Source organism: Sus scrofa, chromosome 2 (genome assembly GCF_054392235.1).
Source record: "Sus scrofa isolate SSC_HxYL_T2T_F1_AM1 chromosome 2, Sscrofa_HxYL_maternal_Yorkshire_Landrace_v2.0, whole genome shotgun sequence".
In the NCBI taxonomy this organism is placed as follows: domain Eukaryota; kingdom Metazoa; phylum Chordata; class Mammalia; order Artiodactyla; family Suidae; genus Sus; species Sus scrofa.
In genome coordinates this window covers 62,827,056-62,849,268 of record NC_139384.1, presented here as the reverse complement: position 1 = coordinate 62,849,268, position 22,213 = coordinate 62,827,056, and positions in this window count along the sequence as shown.

The following is a 22,213-nucleotide window of genomic DNA, read 5'->3' as shown; positions in this document are numbered from 1 at the left end:
TTTCTGTTTCTAAATTTCCTATTGTGTCATTTAGGATCTCTGTTGACTTATTGATTTTCTGCCTAGAGGATCTGTCCATTGATGTGAGTGGGGTGTTAAAGTCTCCCACTATGATTGTATTTCCATCAATTTCTCATTTTATGTATGTTAGTATTTGTTGTAGGTATCTGGGAGCTCCTATATTAGGGGCATAGATATTGACAGTTGTAATATCCTCTTCTTGAATGGATCCTTTAATCATTAAATAGTGTCCTTCTTTGTCTTTTCTTCTGGCCTTGGTTTTAAAGTCTATTTTGTCTGATATGAGTATTGCAACTCCTGCTTTACTGTCTTGTCCAATGGGCATGAAATATATTTTCCCATCCCCTCACTTTCAATCTATTTGTGCCTTTGCCCTAAGGTGAGTTTCTTATAGACAGCATATAGAAAGTTTTTGCTTTTTTAACAAATCTGCCACTCTGAGTCTTTTGATTGGAGCATTCAGTCCATTGACATTTAAGGTGATTATTGATAAATATGCATTTATAGCCATTTTAAAATGTTTTCCAGTTTATTCTTTTTTTTTTTTTTCCTTTGGCTTTTGCCTTTTCTAGGGCTGCACCTGTGGCATATGGAGGTTCCCAGGCTAGGAGTCTAATCGGAGCTGTAGCTGCCAGCCTATGCCAGAGCCACAGCAATGCAGGATCCAAGCCATGTCTGCAACCTACACCACAGCTCATGGCAATGCTAGATCCTTAACCCACTGAGCAAGGCCAGGGATCAAAGCTACAACCTCATGGTTCCTAGTCTGATTCATCAACAATTGAGCCACGATGGGAACTCCAAGTTGATTCTTTGTTTCTATTTTCTTTTTTCCTTTCTTTGATTGGATTGTTTCCATTTATTTTATGCTTGAGAAGTTTTCTTTTCAGGTTTTGTGAATGTAAAATTTGGTTTTGATTTATGGTTGCCCTATTTTTGAAGTATATTAACCCCTTCTTATTTATGCTTGCTTTGCGCTGCTAATCATATAGGCTCAAACACATCTTTAAAATAAAAAAAAGGAATCCATATTTTCTTACTTTTCTTCCCCACATTGGAAGTCTTTTTTTTTTTAACATCTTCATATTTAGATCTGCATGCTGGCTTATTTAAGTGATTGTTTTGAACTGTGGTTTCCTCCATCTTAATTCTTCTTCTTTTTTTTTCTTTTCTTTTTTTTTTTTTAATTCAGAGAAGCCCTTTCAGTATTTCTTTTAGAAGGGATATGGTATTGCTGTACTCTTTTAGCTTTTGTTTATTGGAGAAATTCTTTATTTCCCCTTCTATATTAAATGATGTTCTTGCTGCATAGAGTATTCTAGGTTGAAAATTCCTTCATTTCAGCACTTTAAATATATCTTGTCCCTCCCTTCTAGACTGTAGGATTTCTGTAGAGAAATCATCTGACAGACTTATGGGGGTTCCCTTATAATTAATGCTTTACTTTTGCTGCCTTTAGAACCCTCTTTTTATCTTTAACTATTAACATTTTTATTATAATATGTCTTGGTATGGGTCGTTTTCTACTTGAACTGATCAACAAAGACAGAAAAGTAGCAGGATATAAGATTAACATTCAGAAATAAGGTGTATTTCTGCATACTAACCATGAAATTTTAGAAAAGGAACACAAAAATAAAATACCTTTTAAAATTGCACCAAAAAAATAAAATAGCTGGGTATACACCTCATCAAGGAGTTAAAGGACTTATATGCCAAGAACTATAAAACTTTAATCAAGGAAATTAAATAAGATGTCAAGAAATGGAAAGATAATCCATGCTCCTGGCTTGGAAAAATTAATATTGTAAGAAATGGCCATACTACCCAAAGCAATCTACAGATTCAATGCAATCCCTATCATATTACCCATGACATTTTTTACATAACTAAAACAAACAATCCAAGAATTTATATGGAGCCACAAAAGACCCAGAATTGCCAGAGCAATTCTAACATACAAAATCCAAGCAGGAGGCATAACTCTCCCAGACTTCAGGCAATATTACAAAGCCATAGTCATCAAGACAGTGTCGTACTGGTACCAAAACAGACATACAGAAAAATGGAACAGAATAGAGAACCCAGACAGAAACCCAGACACCTATGGTCAATTAATCTTTGACAAAGGAGGCAAGAACATAAAATGGGTAGAACAAAGACATTCTTTTCAGTAAGTGGTGCCTGGAAACCTGGACAGCTGCATGCAAATCAATGAAACTAGAACACACCCTCACACCATGCACCAAAATAAACTCAAAATGGCTGAAAGACTTAAATATAAGACAAGACACCATCAAACTCCTGGAAGAGAACATAGGCAAAACATTCTCTGACATCAACCTTACAAATGCTTTCTCAGGTCATTCTCCCAAAGCAACAGAAATAAAAGTACAAATAAACCAATGGGACCTAATCAAACTGACAAGTTTTGCACAGCAAAGGAAACCAAAAAGAAAACATAAAGACAACTTTCAGAATGGGAGAAAATAGTTTCAAAGGATGAAACTGACAAGGGCTTAATCTCTAGAATATACAAACAATTTATACAACTCAACAGCAAAAAAGCCAACGACCCCATGGGAAAATTGGCAAAAGACCTGAAGAGCCATTTCTCCAAGGAAGACATATAGATGGCCAACAAGCATATGAAAAAATGCTCAACATCTCTGATTTTTAGAGAAATGCAAATTAAAGCTACTGTGAGATACCACCTCACACCAGTCAGAATGGCTATCATTAATAAGTCCACAAATAACAAATGCTGGAGGGGGTGTGGAGAACAGGGAACCCTCCTGCACTGTTGGTGGGAATGTAAGCTTGTACAACCAATATGGAGAACAGTTTGGAGGTACCTTAAAAAACTACACATGGAACTACCATAAGATCCAGCAAACCCACTCTTGGGCATATATCCAGACAAAACATTCCTTGAAAAAGACATATGCACACACATGTTCACTGCAGCACTATCCACAATAGGCAAGACATGGAAACAACCCAAATGTCCATTGGCAGATGATCGGATTAGGGGAAAAGTTGTATATATACACAATCTAATACTACTCAGCCATAAAAAGAACAAAATAATGTCATTTGCAGCTACATGAATGCTATTAGAAACTCCCATACTGAGTGAAATAAGTCTGAAAGAGAAAGATAAATACTATATTATATCACTGATATCTGGAATCTAACATATGGCACAAGTGAACCTTTCCACAGAAAAGAAAATCATTGACTGGGAGAATAGAATTGTGGTGCCATGGGGTGGGGGTGAGTGGAATGGATTGCGAGCTTGGGCTTAATAGATGCAGACTATTGCATTTGGAATGGATTAGCAATGAGATTCCTGATGTGTAGCACTGGGAACTATATCTAGTCACTTATGATGGAGTATGATAACGTGAGAGAAAAGAATGTATACAAATTTGTGTAACTGGGTCACCAAGCTGTACAATAGGAAATTAACAGATCACTTTAAACCAGCTATAATGAAAAAAAAAATCATTTGTAAATAAATGAAAGCAATATATGAGATATATTGAATAATATAAAATGTGCAAATCTATGAATTATAAAGATTCCAGAAAATGAAGAAAAATAAAATGTGATTGGGAATATATTTGAAGGAATTATGCCTTAAAACTTTCCTACAATTTAAATAAGGAAAAAGGTATCCAGACACAGGAATCAGAGAGGGCCCCAAATAAGATGAACACAAACATACCCACACTGAAATATTCTATAATAACAATGACCAATTTGAAGATGTGGAGATTCAAAAGGCACAAGATAAAACAAGAAATGTTAATAATAAAACCTCAGAAGACTATCAGCTTATTTTTCTGCAGAAACACAACAGGCCTAAATGGAGTGTTAAGATATATTCAAATTTCTGAAAGGGAAAAATATGCAACTTAGAATATTCTACCCTGGAAGAGTATCATTTAAAATAGGAGTAATAATTTATTTCTCTACAAAAAGTAAAAGAATACTCCTGTATTAAACCCATCCTAAAATAAATGTTGAAAGTTGCCCTCTAAATAGAAAAGAAGTAAGAAAATATAAGATGGAGGAAATCAAAATTGGAATGAAGTCACTTAAATAGTGTAGGAGAAAATATCCCAATAAAAATGTAGAAAGGAGAGACCCCGGCCATGGTCACTAAGCAAAGTCTAGCCAACTGCCCCAACCACCCCTCCCCCACACATCTGCTTCTGTAAATTTGTTTCCGCATCTACTACCTTGCCTGATGTCACTCCCAGTCCAACTAGCCAAGCATGGACCCGGAAGACGTAGCCCATAAAAGCCTTGTGAAACCCTTCTTCCGGGCTCAGACTCTGGAGATCTATCTCCTCTGAGCCCACCGGCGTAATAAACCTGAGTTCTCCAACTCTCTGAGTGTCGCTTGGTTTCTCGCCAGGTAAAAAAGCTGATCCACTACAGCCACAAAGCTGCCAGAGCTGGTACACTACAGCCATGGGGCTGTCGCCAGAGCTGATACGCTGCAGCGCAGGGCTGCTGGGTGTCTGCCGTAACAATAGGACAGTATATCCATCTAAAAAAGAAAAAAGAAAATAAAAACTATTTGTGAAAGTAATGATAAACACAAGGAATAGCTAAAAATAAACATGAATATATGAAAAAGAATATTAAATCATAAAATACGGGATAGGAGTGTAATAAAATCTAGATTATTTTTTTAGAATGTGTTTGAGCCTATAAGACTATCAGTCTAAAGTAAACAGATATGGAAAGAAGTTCACAGATTTGAAAAACAAGGCAATGCCCAAAAAACAAATAATACTTTCACAAATACCAAAAGGAAGAGGACACAAGCATAAAATAAAAGGAAATCAGCCAGTCACAAAAAAAAGAAAGGAACAAAGATGAAACATAGAATCAATAGGAAAAAATGTTTAAATTGAAAACAAATGCATATTTATCAATAATTACCTTAAATGTCAGTGGACTCCAAAGAAAAGAAATATAATGACACAAATAATTTAAAAGTAACAGGGTGGAAAAAGACATTTCATGTGAAGGGAAATGATAGGAGTGTGGGAGTCTCAATACACATCAGATAAAATAGACTTTAAAACAGAAGACATGAAGGAAAAAATGATGAAAAGATCAATTCAAGAAGAGGACACTATGCTCATAAATATATATGTCCCTGATATAGGAGCACCCAAATACATGAAACAAATACTAATGGACATACAAAAAGAAAGGTATGGGAGTATAATAATATTAGGAGGATTTAAACCCTACTCAAATCAATGGACAGATAGTCTAGAAAAAATAAAAAAAAAATCAAATAGGCAACAGAATTCCTAAATGACAAAGCAAAATTTAGAGTTAATTGATATTTTCAGAACATTACATCAAAACAACAACAACTAACAGAATATACAGTCTTTTCAAGTATACATGGAACATTCTCTAAAATTGGCCACATATGGGGGCACAAAGCTATGATCAACAAATTTAAGATTATAGAAATTATTTCAAGCATTTTCTTTGGCCACAATGTCATGAAACTAGAAATGAACCACAGGAAAAGAAATTAGAAAAACTACTATAGGGAGACTAAGAATACTATCTATATTGTTGGTAGGAATGTAAATTGGTACACTCACTATGGAAAACTTTATGGAAATTCCTCAGAAAATTGATTATAGAACTACAATATAATTCAGCAATTCCACAGTTGAGCATACATCTGGACAAAAGTATAAATCAAAAAGATTTGTGCACCCCTATGTTTATTACTGCACTATTCACAATAGCTAAGACATGGAAACAACCCAAATGTCCATTGACAGAGTAGTGGATTCAGAGGTGGTACATTTATACAAAGGAAAACTACTCAGCCATAAAAAGGTACAAAGTAATGCAATTTACAGCAATGTGAATGGAATAGAGACTCTCATACTAAGTAAAGTAAGTCAAAAAGAGAAAAACAAATCACATATGATGTAATTTACATATAGAAGCTGAAATATGGCCCATATGAACCTATCTACAAAACAAAAGCAGACATAGAGAAAGAGACTCACAGACAGAGAACAAATGTGGTTACCAAGGGGATGGGGGAGGGAAGGGAGTGGGATGATGGACTTGGAGTTTGGGGTAGTAGATGCAAACTATCACATATAGGATGTACAGGTGATGAGATCCTACTGTAGAGCAAAGGGAACTATATCCAATCTCTTGGGATAAAACGTGATGGAATATAATATAAGAAAAGGAATGTTTGTGTGTGTGTGTGTGTATATAAATATATATATATATATATATATATATATATATATGTATGACTAGGTCACTTTGCTGTACAGAATAAAATGGTACAACCTTGTAAATAAAATATAATTTAATAAAAAATTAAAAAGTTCTCAGATACTTTGTTGGAAAGCCCTTTTATGAATCTCCTTGAACATTTTTATTTTACAAAAGCATTATAGTAAAATGGTAATTGTCCATAAATGATAAGACTTAAAATGACATTTTTAAAGATCTAATTACAATGCAATTGAGAGAAACTCAAATAATTCTGTGACAGACTATATTTTATGATATAGCTGTATTTTTCAATTTATATAGCCCAAGGTTAATTTTCAATCACTTGACAGTGCTCCTCAAAGAATTTAACATAGCAAATAAACTTACCCACCCTTTCACTTTGAGATGTCTTAGGATTCCCTTGAAGCATCCCAAAGTTAGCTAGAGGTCCAAAAACCTTTAGTTAGAATTTGATAGTTTGAAAATTTGTCAAAAATTTCAAAAAAAAATTTAAAGTCCTTGGTCAAATAGGGTCATAAGTCTCTGTGAAACAACAATTAGTCACCTAACCAAAATTTCAAAAAAAATCACTTAAAAGCAAGAAAACTTACACAATATGTTCTCAAAAACAATATTCCTGTTAACTGGAGTTTGGCACTTACCATCACTTCCATCTACCTCTACATGGATATAATCATGAGCCCCTGCAGCTACTGACCACCCCCCCACCCCGCCCCAGTGGAGATCAGGGTGGAGATAAAGAGTGAGGCATTCTGTGTTCTGGGAAAACTTGGAAGAACAGGTCTTCAGATAGATATTTTTAGAAGATTTTGTGTGCCCAGTTCTTGCATGTCCTCATATCTAGAAAAACACTAAAATCCCTCATGATGACTATTGTTTGTGACTAGTCATGACCTTCAGGAGACTAACAACAAAATTTGTAAAATGTGTGCATGGCTGCATGCACCCCCACACACTTTTACCATATATTATTTCCCCCTGCCTCTTTGGTGCAGTACTTCACAGTAGTCTATGTATGCAGCCACCTCCAAGGGTGAGAAGGTGAGCCCCTAGGGCTATGAAAAAGCAGGATACTGGCTCCACATCAAAGAAATGATTTCAGTCAGTCCAGACCTCTCCTGTTCCTGCTGCCTCTGCTTTGTTGCAAAAATACTTATATATCCTAGCTCCCCCCTTGACTCCATGAAGCAGTTTCTCAAGGTACCTGAAATGCTATCTCCAGAGTTTAAGTCCTAATTTTGCCCCAAATAAAATATAATTCTCAACTTTCAGGTTTTGCATTTTTGTTTTTCTCTTAAAAGAGAAAGGAACCAAATCCAGTTTTGCACCAGTTTACTTATACTATCAAAATCCACTCACCTAATTAAATTTCATCTACTTCAAGCCTGAGCACATACACAACTCCTTTTTCAGGGCTCCCTTTCTATAAACATACCTCAATCTTCTGTATAAAAATTAGTCTTTCATTTTTTTCATTTTTTTAAATGCAGATATATCCTAATTTCATTATAAATTAAAATATTTCCCTTAATAGTTTTAGTATTTTTATTATATAATTTAAAATTTTAAAAACATTAATCTCTAGAAAAAAAGCAAGAAGCAAGTAATTGAAAACTGTTTGTCACTCAAGAATTTCCTGATTGGGGAATTTAGGGATAACCTTAAGAAAAAATAGATCTTCTTGTGTCATAATTTACTTTGTAAAATTTTGTACAAGATGTGAATCTAATAAATTCTAAATATCTTTAGATTTCTTCTAATAATATTCATAAAGATTTGGTTCCTTTCTAGTTACAGAAGTAGTTCAGAAACAAGATAGAAATTGAAAAATAAATGTGAGGACTTATTTATGTAAGGAAACACACTTCTTTAAGAGATTCAGGGAGAAAGGCCAGCAGCTGTTATTTCTCTGACACACAGGTTATAAGGGGCATCTAATTAAATGGGCAGAACATTCACTAGGAATGTGGTTTTGGGGATGATATTCCTTAATTTTTATTCCAACTCTACCTTCCCAAAGGGAGGAGCAGTTTTCATGCTCATTTGGCTTTGAATTAAAGTCCATGTCACCAGTGAATAATGAGTACTTCTTATCTACTTAGGTAAATATTTCATAAGGAGAGCATAATAAAAACAGGAAACATTTTCACTCTGGAGATTCACACCATTTTCTACCTTACTTTGTCTGCATGCAAAGCACTTATCAGCCCAAAATGTGTGGTTCCCTGTCAGTCTAGAGGTTCCTGATTTTCTTTGCCCATTGGCCCAGCTATTTGCATGAAATGTGGTTTCCTGCCATCTGGCCCCCTGACCCCTCTTCTTTGCTCTTACTTAACTTTGTACCTGCTCTAACAATAGGAAGAGACAAAAATAGATAAATTTATGGCTGTTTAGCAATTAATGTTTCAGTGTTTTATTTTATTTTAAAAGGCCTATAAATGCAATTACTTGCCATCATTTAACTTAAGAGCAAAATTCAAGTTACCAAATATCTGGTGAAACTATTTTACATAGGCATACCCACAACATTATTATTCCTAAAGTGTTCACATGAAAACTCTGAGCTCCTTTATCTTTATCTCATAACATGAAAATATCATCATAACAAGTTAATGTTTGGCTGACAAACCCTGCAATAGAAATAACATGAATTGATTGACCTTCAGTAAACCTAGGTAAAGTAAAACCAGAAAGCTTAATCTAGAATTAATAACAAATGTTAATTACAATATTGAATATTTCCTAGATGACATGAATCTGAAAATCATCCAGCTTATTCAATATTTACAAATATTTAATTTTCCTGCACTTACTTTTAAGTCAATTAAATAAGTTCTTTTATAAATCTAATTTAAATAATATTACCCAGAGGTAGTCATATCAAATGTATAAGGTGTAAACACAGATATATAAACAGACACAACTAGAGATCACACAACTTCACTTTAAAAACTTAGCCATTAATCAAATATTACAGCATAAATTTACTAGTTTATAAATAACGGTTGGAATAAGTTAAATTTTCTTGCTCAGATTAAGACTTTACTATTTGTGGAAAAGACTTTTAATATTTTATTTGTCCTTGATAACCCTTAAGGTATCTTTGAAGTAGCTTTGATTTAGGGAGCCTTTCTAGCAGTTTGAATTTAAAATTCTTTTTTTCCCCTTGGTTTCAGGTACTACCTGATTGAGTTAATGAGACTTAGTCTCAGGTAACTGTGAGCTATATTTACATTTCTGATTTGTAGGAATTTGCATACAAAGACAGTATTTTTAAATCCCCAATGAACTGGTCCGTCACCTAAAGGATATTAACAGATCAATTTGTCCACCTCTATTTTCTTTTTTTTAATAGCAGTGAGGAAATTTCCAACTAAATCTGGAATTTAAGAGTTCTACACTCCAGAATTTTAAAGTTTAAATTTACCATACTTTCACAACTTATATAAAGCATTCAGCAAATGGCCTAACACAGAGAAAAACCTCTAATGATATTTTTATCTCTCTGTAAATACCTGTTAGCCATTAGTTGCGTTTTTTTCTTTTTCTTTAAATGTTACACGCACAGGTAGCCCTTTTAATTTCTTTTGGTGTATTTAATTAGTATGTCCGGAGGGGCAGACTCATAGACGTGGCCTCCAATACCAAGGAGAGGAAGCATTCTCCAGTGAAACGTATCTGTTCCCCAATATAATTAAGCAAAAGAGGTGTAAGGATCTTATATGTGTCCATTTAAATATACCATTTTTGTACATTTTTATCTCAATTCTATTACCTTTTTTACATTTTACATTAGTTTTCACTGAAGTCAAGCAACAAGTCTTGATTTTGCAAGAGTTCCAAAAGTGTTTCTTTCTTTTATTCCCCAAACATTTTATTTGTTTTATATAAAAGGCTCTGGGATCCTCAGGGAGGGGTTGAGCCAAGGGACTAAGGACATTTTGCCAATTTTTCAACTTAATTGGTCTGTTTTCCCAAGTAATTGTTAGTCATGTATCTCAGTGTAATTTTCTTTCAGCCCTTTACGTATATATTTTTTAAACAGGGATAAATAGAGCAGAATTATTTGGGGGCTTCAAGGTTGGGGACCAATAGGGTATCCTTTTGGTCCATCTAACCTTAGTGTTGTGTAAAACATTTGATTTAATACCATTAATATTCAATTTATTTATCCCATTTTTGAATAAATACATAAAGAATTCTTGGGATAAGAGCTTTTAAAACTTCCAGCTTGTTGAGAAAAAAATCTCCAGATTTTCCCTTCATTTTTCCCCTTATTTTCTTGTTAATCAAACTGTTAACTTAAAAAAAAAAAAAAGCACAACCTAAAAGTTGAGAGTTAAGTTTTATTTGGGGTAAAATAAGAACTATAGCCTAGGATATAGCATTTCAGTTGGCTCTGAAACACTTCAAAGAGGTAGACAGGAATGTCAGCTATATATATGATTTTGGTGAAGGGGAAGATATATGCAACTAAGGCACATATTTTATAGAAGTTTGCTGCTAGTCTCATGAAAGATTACTGCTAGTCACAAGGAGCAGATATCACTATGAAGGAATTTAGTGCTTTTCCAGACATGAGAAGATGCAAGAATTGGGCTCATAAAATCTACTCCTGAAAATATCTATCTAAAGACGTGCTCTGCCAGTTTTTTCCAGTGTACAGAGTGCCTCACTGCTAATCTCCAACCTGAACTCTCTCCTGCTCCACTCTGCCAGCTGCAGCAACTCATTATTCAATCTGTATAGAGGAAGATGGAAAGTGCCAATCTCCAGTTCACAAACCTAATTAACACTAATTATTCTAACAATTATATTAACATCTTTAATATCAATTTTGGGGAAGCAGACACCCCCCCACACACACAATCGTGTGTATACACACACACAAACACATATATTTTTCACCTTTTAATTTATTTTTTCCATGGGTACTGATAAAAAAAATATTATTTATAATGAGAGCTCTCTGAAAATTTACCAATTTAGATGTTTCTCCAATTTGACAGATTCATCATCTAGGGATTAATAGGATATATTTTAATAATGATTCAAACAAATAAGACAAAAATGATTACCCCAACAGAGAATGTGAAGAATGCTATTCAATCAAGTTGCATAAAATTTTCTCCCCAAAATAGTTAAAGAAAATGGAGACCAGACCATATTTTTATTGGCTGATGCAATGAAAGTTAATATGGTAGAGAGCCTTTGATAGTTGATAGACTGAGACAAAATGTGGATCAAAATCCCCATCTATTTGCTGCCAAATTTGTACCTTTTGGATGGCAGACACCAAAATTTCAAAACATGCACAATCACACACACACAATGCAGAGGAAGATAGGTAGAACATGCCAAAGATAAAGTAAGAGATGGGCAAACTCATCCTAGAAAGCCTTTGTTTCTCTAAGGTCGAAATTCTGAAAATATGTTTATAAGTTAGCCTTTTCTAACCAAGCTGTGTAGGCAAAGAAACAACACTGTCTTAGTCATTTTTAGGACATGATTTCCTTTAACTTCCAACTAAATGGGTACTTGCAAGGATAAGCTCTGTATGTATATGAATCTGGTTAGGTATTAGAGGTTGGCTTTCTGATGTTCCTTGTTTCTCTATTTGAGAGACTCTATTTCCCACTTTAAACTTGAATTTTTTAAGGATGAAATTTACTAGTGAAAACATGTAGTGGGCCAATGCTTATGAACTTCACTCCTCTAAGTTTGTATACTAGAGTCATCTCAACTTCACTTACGTGTCTCATGTCCTCATTCTGGTAGTATAAGATCACCATGGAAGCTCAGATTAGGAAGTGGACATTATTATGGTCCCCAGGTGAACAAGCTATGTCTTATAGGGACAGCTGCATGTTTTGAGGAATCCCTTCTACCACACCCACAAGATTTTCAGTTGCCTGAGAAATCTTTTCCCAAACAAGAGGAAAGTCCCTTTTTTTGGACCTGAAAGCTCTCAGTGCTGCTTTCACTTTCATCTCAATATTTTTGTTAAAGTAGTCAATTTGAGGAAAGGTCAGCTGCTACTTCACCAGTCAGCCCAGATGACTTGATGACTTTCATTTGAGTAAATCCCAGTGTCTTTAAGTGGGGCTCCCCTAGTATCTTTCAGATGGGGGACTCTTTCTCTAGTGTCTTTAACCTAAATCTTTCAACTAGGGGTTCGCTCCCAAGTAGCTTTCAACTGAGGAGCCATGTAACTGCTAGATGCTCTCAAATAAAACTCGGTATCATGAACTAATAATTGGGAGACCTGAGAACAAAGAGAGACCCACTCAAAATCATTTGAACTCTCTAGGAAATGGATGGACACAAGAGGCCTCTGCTTTTACCAAAGCTCCAGTTCCTCACCAGCTTCAGGTGAAGGAGAGAAGTCTTCTCTGTGTCCCTTTGTGGTTACCCAAACTGTCAACTGCAAAGAAATGCAGAACCTAAAAACTGAGAGTTATGTTTAACATGGCAGAATTCTGAGGACTCAAGCCTGGGAGGCAACCTCTCAGTTTTCATGGAGGGACTGCTCTGAAAAGATAAAAGGGTAGCCTGAATATTTAGGAGTTCAGGGAACAAAAAAAAGATAGATAGAACATTCAAAGATTATAATTTATTAAAGAAAACCATACATCTCAAATTTTAGTAATTTTAATAATTTTAATAATTAAATAATTTAATAATTGTGCTTTATTACACAATTCATATTAAACTTATGCAAATAACAAATAATATTTCTTTGAAAAGAATACTCAATGTGTTTTCAAGAATTTCCAAATTCTGGAGGGATCAGGTAGGTAGTAAAAGAAAATTTTTTATTTTTGTTTTTAAAGGTGTACTTCACCAAATTTTTATTTTATACACAGCTAAAAACAATGGTTTTCTTAAATCTAAAAAAATAGAACACTAAGGAACCAATAATGTTACAGAAAGATAACATAAAAATTATAATGAGCATTCTCTCTTCATTTAGTCTCAGGTAATAAATAGTTGTTCTACTTAAATCTATTTTTTTCCCCATGAATCTCTTTGAAGATAAAGCCTTTTTGAAGGAACACTTCTGCAATAGTGTCAGAGTAAAACAATAACTCTCTATAAATTACAAAGTCTTGAAACTCCCATTGTTAAATATCTTATGAGAATTGAAGAAAAAATTCTGTGATATGCAATATTTAAGATAATAACTGGAGTTAAGAGTGAATACATTATTTCAGGACATATTAGATTTCTAAAAAAATAATTTCTGGAAGAAATAACATATATATATATATATATATATATATATATATATACAAATATAAAAAAGAACGCCTAGTGTTATTTCTTATTTGAGAATACTTGTGTAATTTCACATACTAAGTAAGCCTATTAATCGAACATCTCTTTTAATAAGATGAGAGAAAAAATTTTGAGATTTTTACAAGGGCTTTATGCAAAATCCCTAAATTACTTCGAGGTCAAAAGATTTATAGAGTACCTGACTTTGAGAAGTTTATCAAAATAATAAAAGTTTTTAAAATAATTAGTCAATTAGAACCACAGGACACTGTAAAAATACCTAGATATCCATTTAAACATAATGACAATTAAAATTTTTAAAGTCAATTATAGACAGTTAAACAGTTGTTAAATAAATAAGGTTTTTAAATAGCAAATATTGAAAACTGAATATTTAATTACTCAAAGATGTAATATAAACAATACAAAATTTATTTTGATAATATATAAAATCTTTGTTTTCTAGGCAGGTTATTAAAAAGTAAAGGAAAATATTTTTCTGTAATTTCTTATTATGAATTCCAATAATCTAATACATTTTTTATTTCAACAGAAAGAATATCAAATTCTAATTTTGTATCTACTTACTCTTCATATTAAAACTCATTTTAAAAATTAATTGTATTCAGTCTAAACTTTGTCAGCTTGACCACTCATAAAATTCCTTTAAAAATATTCATTTCTAGATATCTGGGAGAGTTAACTCTAGTAAAAATTCTTATTTTCTCTGACTTCTTTCAGTTATTCCATGAAGTTATATGTAGGCACAAAGTAAAGTTTATTTTATTTATTTTTTCTTTATTATTATTATTAATAATTTTTAATAGTTAATAATAATTAAATAATAATTAATTTTTTTTCTACTGTACAGCATGGTGACCCAGTTACACATACACGTACACATTCTTTTTTCTCACATTATCATGCTCCATCATAAGTGACTAGACATAGTTCCCAGTGCTACACAGCAGGATCTCATTGCTGATCCACTCCAAAGGCAATTGTTTGTATTTATTAACCCCAAGCTCCCCAACAACCCCACTCACTCTCCATTCCCCTTGGAAACCACAAGTCTATTTTGCAAGTCCATGATTTTATTTTCTGTGGAAATGTTCATTTGTGCTGTATATTAGATTCCAGATATAAGTGATATCATATGGTATTTTTCTTTCTCTTTCTGACTTACTTCACTCAGGAGGAGAGTGTCTTGTTCCATCCATGTTGCCGCAAATGGCATGATTTTGTTTTTTATTTTTTTGATGGCTGAATAGTATTCCATTGTGTATATATACCACATATTCCTGATCCAGTTGTCTGTCAATGGACTTTATGTCATTTCCATGTCTTGGCTACTGTGAATAGTCCTCAATGAAAATGCAGGCATATGTGTCTTTGTTAAGGAAAGTTTTGTCTGGATATATTCCCACGAGTGGGTCATATGGTAGTTCTATGTATAGATTTTTAAGGTATCTCCATACTGTTCTCCATAGTGGTTATACCAGCTTACACTCCCACCAACAGTGCAGAAGTGTTGCCTTTTCTCCATACCCCGTCCAGCATTTGTTATTTGTGGACTTATTAATGATGGCCATTCTGACTGGTGTGAGGCGGTATTGCACAGTAGCTTTGATGTGCATTTCTCTAATAATCAGTGATGTTGAGCATTTTTTCATGTGCTTGTTGGCCCTCTGTACATCTTCCTTGGAAAAATGTCTATTCAGGTCTTTTGCCCATTTTTCCATGGGGTTGTTGGCTTTTTGGCTGTTGAGGTGTATAAATTACTTATATATTCTAGAGATTAAGCCTTTATCAGTTGCATCCTTTGAAACTATTTTCTCCCATTCTGTAAGTTGTCTTTTTGTATTCTTTTCAGTTTCCTTTGCTGTACAAAACTTGTCAGTTTGATTAGGTCCCATTGGTTTATTTGTACTTTTATTTCTGTTGCATTGGGAGACTGACAAGAAAATATTCATAAGGTTGATGTCAGAGAATGTTTTGCCTATGTTCTCTTCCAGGAGTTTGATGGTGTCTTGTCTTATATTGAATCTTTCAGCCATTTTGAGTTTATTTTTGTGCATGGTGTGAGGCTGCATTCTAGTCTCATTGATTTGCCTGGAGTTGTCCAGGTTTCCCAGCAATACTTTCTGAAAAGGATGTCTTTTTCTCATTTTATGTTTGCCTCCTTTGTTAAAGATTAATTGACCATAGGTGTCTGGGTTTCTTTCTGGGTTCTCTATTCTGTTCCATTGGTCCGTATGTCTGTTTTGGTACCACACTGTCTTGATGACTGTAGAGCTTATGCCTCTGGAATGTACCAGAATTTGCCAACTTTTTTTTTTAACCAGTATTAATTTTTATTTCCTTGGCTACAAACAGCACTAACATACAGCTAACAAACAGCCTTCAGAGTCTGGTCATTCTGGGATGGACTAGTATGAGGCCTTTTTTGAAGGTATATATGTGGTGTCTATAAAGCACTAATGACACACTTTTGTTTATGGTCTTGTTCCCATGTCTTTGGAAATTGCTCTGCTATGGTCATGAGTTCATTCAAAATGCTGGCTTCCTCTGTTATATTCTGCCTCTTTAACAATTCATTAAAAGTATAAATTATTCATTTATAATAGATTTTGAGAATTCTCCCTTAATTTTTAAACTTGGCCTTGGCCTGGGAACTACATATGCCACAGAGTGGACAAAGGAAAAAAGAAAAAAAAAGAATAAAAAAGGAAAGATAAAAATCACATGATTATTTCAATAGATGCAGATGAATCATTTGCAAAAAAATCAATAATATTTCATGAAAAAAATTCTCATCAAAGTTGGTTTAGAGAGAACATATTTGAAGGTTAAAAAACCTATTAATGAAAAACCCACTGCTGACATCATACTCAATTTTAAAAAGCTTAAAGCTTTTTTTCTCTTCAATCATGAATAAATAGGACATGGATGGAAACACTTTCCACATCTATTTAGCATAATATTGGAAGAACTAGCTACAGTAATAAAAAAGAAAACTTAATAAAGGTCAACTAAATTGTAAGTGTAACAATAAAACTATTACTATTTACAGATGATACAATACTTTATATAGTATACCCTAAAGTGTCCACCAAAATAAAATACTAGAACTAATAAATGAATTTAGTCAATTAGTAGAGTATAAGATTAACATACAGAAATATGTTGCAACTCCATACACTGATAATGGAACATTGGAAAGAGAAAGTGAAAATAAGTCTTGTTACTCAGTGGGTTATGATCTGGCATTTTCATTGCTATGACACAGGTTATATCTCTGTCCTGGGAATTTCTGGATGCCATAGACATGGCAAAAAAATTAAAAATAAAATCATATCAAAAAGAATAAACTAGCTAGGAATAAACTTAACCAAGTATATGAACAAACTATACTCTGAAAACTATAAAACATGGATGAAGGAAACTGAAGATAGTAAAAATAAATGGAAAGCTACACTGTTCTCTATAATTGGAAGAATTAACATTGATAAAATGGTCATACTAGGCAAAGAAATCTACAGATTTAATATGATTTTTATCAAAATCCACACAACATTTTTCACTAAACCAGAATGAAGCATCCTTTTTATGGGACCAAAAAAAGACCCTGAATTGCCAAAGCAATCTTGAGGAAAAGAAGAAAACAGGAGATACCATCCTTCCAGATTTTATATTATAATACAAAGCTACATAAACAAACAGCATGGTATATAATGGAATATTACTCATACAAATACAAATACAAATAACAAATAACAAAAATCTACCATTTGCAGCAATATGGATGGAACTATAAATATTATGCTTAATGAAATGTTAAAGAGAGACGCTTACCAGATTATATACTTACATATGAAATTTAAATAATGAACAAACAAATGTATATCACAAAACAGAAATAGAAAACAAACTAGTTGTTACCAGTGGGGAGAGGAAAAATGGGAGGTGCTATATAAGGATATGATACTAGGAGGTACAAAATGTAACATAAAAGAGTTAAGCAACAATGATATATTATATACTACAGGGAGTTATGGTCATTGCTTTTTAATAACTTTTTTTTGACCATATACAAGAGACACATAAGTTCTTGGTTCAGGGATGCAATTCATTCCACAATAATAACCAGAGCAACAGCAGTGACAATGCTGGACCCTTAACCTGCTGAGCCACCAGGAAATCCTGTATTTTGATATAGTATACTCTATACAAATAGTGGATCCTATGCTGTACATCTGATGCTAATATAGTATTATAAATCAATAGTACTTAATAATTAAATAAAATATAATTTGCATCATTCAGTCTGAGACCATGAAACAAATAATAAATGAGAAGTACAAGATAATAATTAGTTTAACTACTTGATTTTTTTTTAATTTGTTAAAAGGAGACAAAATGAAGAGAGAGCCAAGACCAACTGAGGGAAAAGGGGGTAATTTTACCACTGAGAGGCATTGTTGTCTATCTTTCAAAATGATCTCATGTAGATTCTCATAAACAATGAAAAAATTGCAAAATATTTAAATGATTTGTCTTCTTTCTACATTGTTCTTTTTATTTCTTTGTTTGTGTGGTTATTTATATTGTCTTTTTAGGGCTGCACCTGCAGCATATGGAGGTTCCCAGGCTAGGGGTCGAATTGGAGCTGTAGCTACTGGCCTATGCACAGCCATAGCAATATCAGATCCAAGCCGCGTCTGTGACCTACACCACAGCTCACAGCAATGTTGGATCCTTGACCCACTGAGTGAGGCCAGGGATTGAACCTGCAATCTCATGGTTCCTAGTCAGATTTGTTTCCACTGCACCACAATGGGAATTCTCTATATTGTTCTTTTCATTGTTAATTGCTTATATGGTTAGGCATGGCCTGTGGGTATAGTCATGACATCTATCTAAACTGGCTTACTTCTTTCCTGAGCCTGAAGACTACTGGAATAAAAGATTTCAAGAACACTTCTGAAAACAAAATATGCTCACTATTTTCTGGTGGTCTCTTTATCACCACTTTCTGAGTTATTGATTTAATACTTGATGTATTCTTACCTTTGTAGGAATGTCAATAAGAAGGACTTCAATGCTGCCATTGGAGGGATAAAAATGTTGCTACAAGGATTGTTGCAGGAGGGACATGCAAGGCCAAGGAAGAGAAATTTATTAAGGCATCCAAAATGGATGGGTTGACCTCGAGTTGGCACCAGAAGGGACTGGGAAGAGATATTAGGCTTATAAGGGATTCATGGAGGGAATCTGTGGCAGGATTTTATGTTGGGAACTTGTGAAAGTAAGAATTAAAAGGAAGGGAAATTTACACATTTTGGGGGAGGGATAGGGGGTCCGGTCCCATAACAGATCATGGTTCATCTTTGTAGGTAGTTAATTTATGCAGGCATTTGTTTTCCACAGGACACTGTTTCTCACTGCCAGACTCTTGAATATCTACATTCCAGGAGGTGTGTAAATCTTGCTCTGGGCAGGCCTCCAAGTTTAACAGCTACATTCTGGGGGAGGCTGAAGGTTCTGTCACCATTCCCTGTGGAAATATCAGTTGATATGCAAAAATACGCCTCATTGGAGTAAGAATTATTTTAGGCTGGCTATTTCTAAGAAAAAGGAACACATCAGAAAAGTTGGAAAACTGGAGTAGATATTACCCTTTTATAAAAAAGACATCTACATTTATAAAGGATATCTACATTTGTAAAGATCTCTTCCCTGTGCCAGGCCACAGATAATGATTAAATCTTTAGAAACTCTTATCATTACAGACCACAGTAACTTAATCTGTATAGCAAATGTATCCCCATTTACACTGGGAATCTCCAGTGCATTTCCTGGTAATTTTCCATAAGTAGCCAACACTGTTCCCCCTTTTTTTTTTTTTTTTCACTTTTTTTCAGGTCTGTATCCTCAGCATATGGACATTCCCAGGCTAGGGGTCAAAACCTGTATACCACAGCCACAGCAAATAGGGATACAAACTGCATCTGCAACCTTACACCACAGCTCACAACAAGCTGGCTCCTTAATCCACTGCATGAAGCCAGGGATTGAACTCATGTCCTCTTGGAAACTAATCAGGTTCATTACCACTGAGACAAAATGGGAGTTCCTTCCCAACATTTTTTTTTTTTTATCTTTTTCTTCTTTTTTGCTTTTTACACTGCACCCAAGGCATATGGAATTTCCCAGGCTAGGGGTCAAACCAAAAGACACCTGCTGGCCTACACCACAGCCACAGCAACCTGGGATGCAAGTCATATCTGTAACCAACACCATAGCTCACAGCAAACTGGATTTTTAAGCCAGTGAGCGAGGCCAGGGATTGAACCCACATCCTCATGAATACTGGTCAGGTTCATAAATCTCCTGAGCCACAATGGAACTCTAACTTTTTTTTTTTTTTTTTTTTTTGGTCTTTTTGTCTTTGTTGTTGTTGTTGCTATTTCTTGGGCCGCTCCTGCGGCATATGGAGGTTCCCAGGCTAGGGGTCGAATCGGAGCTGTAGCCACTGGCCTACGCCAGAGCCACAGCAACGCGGGATCCGAGCCGCGTCTGCAACCTACACCACAGCTCACAGCAACGCCGGATCGTTAACCCACTGAGCAAGGGCAGGGACCGAACCCGCATCCTCATGGTTCCTAGTCAGATTCGTTAACCACTGCGCCACGACGGGAACTCCACTCTAACTTTTTTTAATCTTTAGCTGAAGATGGTATTTAAGGCTGTGTGACACAAGAAAGTGGAGCAGCAAGGGAATAGTCACATTCCAGGTCTTGGGTGAGTTCTTGAGATGAGCTGGCAAGAGAGGGTTTTTGGCTTTGCACAGGGAATAATTCAACTGCAAGTCAAAGTAAAGCAAAAGGTTTATTTAGAGAGATAAGCATTCCATAGGAGAATATGGACCATATCAGAAACTAATAGGTGTCCTGGGGTGGGGGTGGTTAGTTTTTATAGGCTGGGTAATTTCATACACTAAAAAGTGGGAGGATTATACCAAATATTTTGGGGAATGGGTGGGTGTTTCCAGAAATCGGGGCATCATCCAATATTTTTTATTTTTTAAAGTAACAATGAATTTTATCACATTTAGAGTTGTACAATGATCATCACAACCCAATTTTATAGCACTTCTATTCCAAACCCCCAGTGCATCCCCGGATCCCCAAACCTGGTGTTTGGAAACCATATATTTTTCAAATCTGTGAGTCACTATCTGTTCTGCAAAGTTAACTGTGTCCTGTTTTTAGATTCCACATGTAAGTGATAGCATATGATGTTGATGTCTCACTGTCTGACTCACTTTACTTAGTGTGATAATTTCTATGTGCATCCATGTTGCTGCAAATGCTGTTATTTCTTTCATTTTAATGGTGGAATAATATTCCATTTTATATATGTACCACTTATTATCCACTCTTCTGTCAATGGACATTTAGGTTGTTTCCATGTCTTGGCTATTGTATATAGTGTTGCAGTGAACAACTGGAGTACATGTATCTTTTCAAGTCATGGTTTTTTCTGGATAGATGCCCAGGAGTGGGATTGCTGGATCAAATGGTAGTACTATTTTCAGTTTTCTGAGGAATCTCCATACTGTCTTCCACAGTGGTCACAGCAATTTACATTACCACCAATAGTATAATAGGGTTCCCTTTTCTCCATACCCTCTCCAGCATTTATTTATAGACTTTTTGATAATGGCCAACCTGGTAAGTGTAAGGTGGTACCTCATAATGGTTTTGATTTACATTTCTTTAACAATTAGTGATGTTGAATATCTTTTAATATTTTAGGGGGCATCTGTATGTCTTATTTGGAGAATTGTATGTTTGTATCTACTGCCCCTTTTTTGATGGGGTTGTTTGTTTTTGGTATTGAGCTGCAGAAAGTGTTTATAAATCTCAGGGATTAATCCCTCATCAGTCACTTCATTTGCAAATACTTTCTCTCATTCTGTAAGTTGTCTTTTCATTTTGTTTAGGGTTTGCTTTGCTGTGCAGAAAATTTTAAGTTTAATTAAGTCCGATTTATTTTTGTCTATATTGTCATTACTCTAGGAGAGGGATCTGAGAAGATATTGCTATGGTTTATTTCAGAGAGTGTATGGCCTATGTTTTGCTCTGAGAGTTTTATAGTATCCAGTCATATTTAGGTCTTTTATCCATTTTGAGTTTGTTTTTGTGTATGGTATAAGAAGTGTTCTAATTTCACTCTTTTCCATGTGGCTGTCCAGTTTTCCCAACACCATTTATTGAACAGGCTGTCTTTTGTCAGTTTTATATTCTTGCCTCCTTTGTCATAGATTAGTTGGCTGTAGATGTGTGGGTTTAATTCTGGGCTTTCTATCCTGTTCCACTGATCTATATATCTGTCTTTGTGCCAGTACCATACAGTTTTGATAACTGTAGTTTTGTAGTATTGTCTGAAGTCAGGGATCCTGAACTCTCCAGCTCCATTTTTCTTTCTCGTGATGGCCTTGGCTATTCTGGGTCTTTTTTATTTCTTGGGCCACTCCCGTGGCATATGGAGGTTCCCAGGCTAGGGGTTGAATCCGAGCTGTAGCCACCGGCCTACG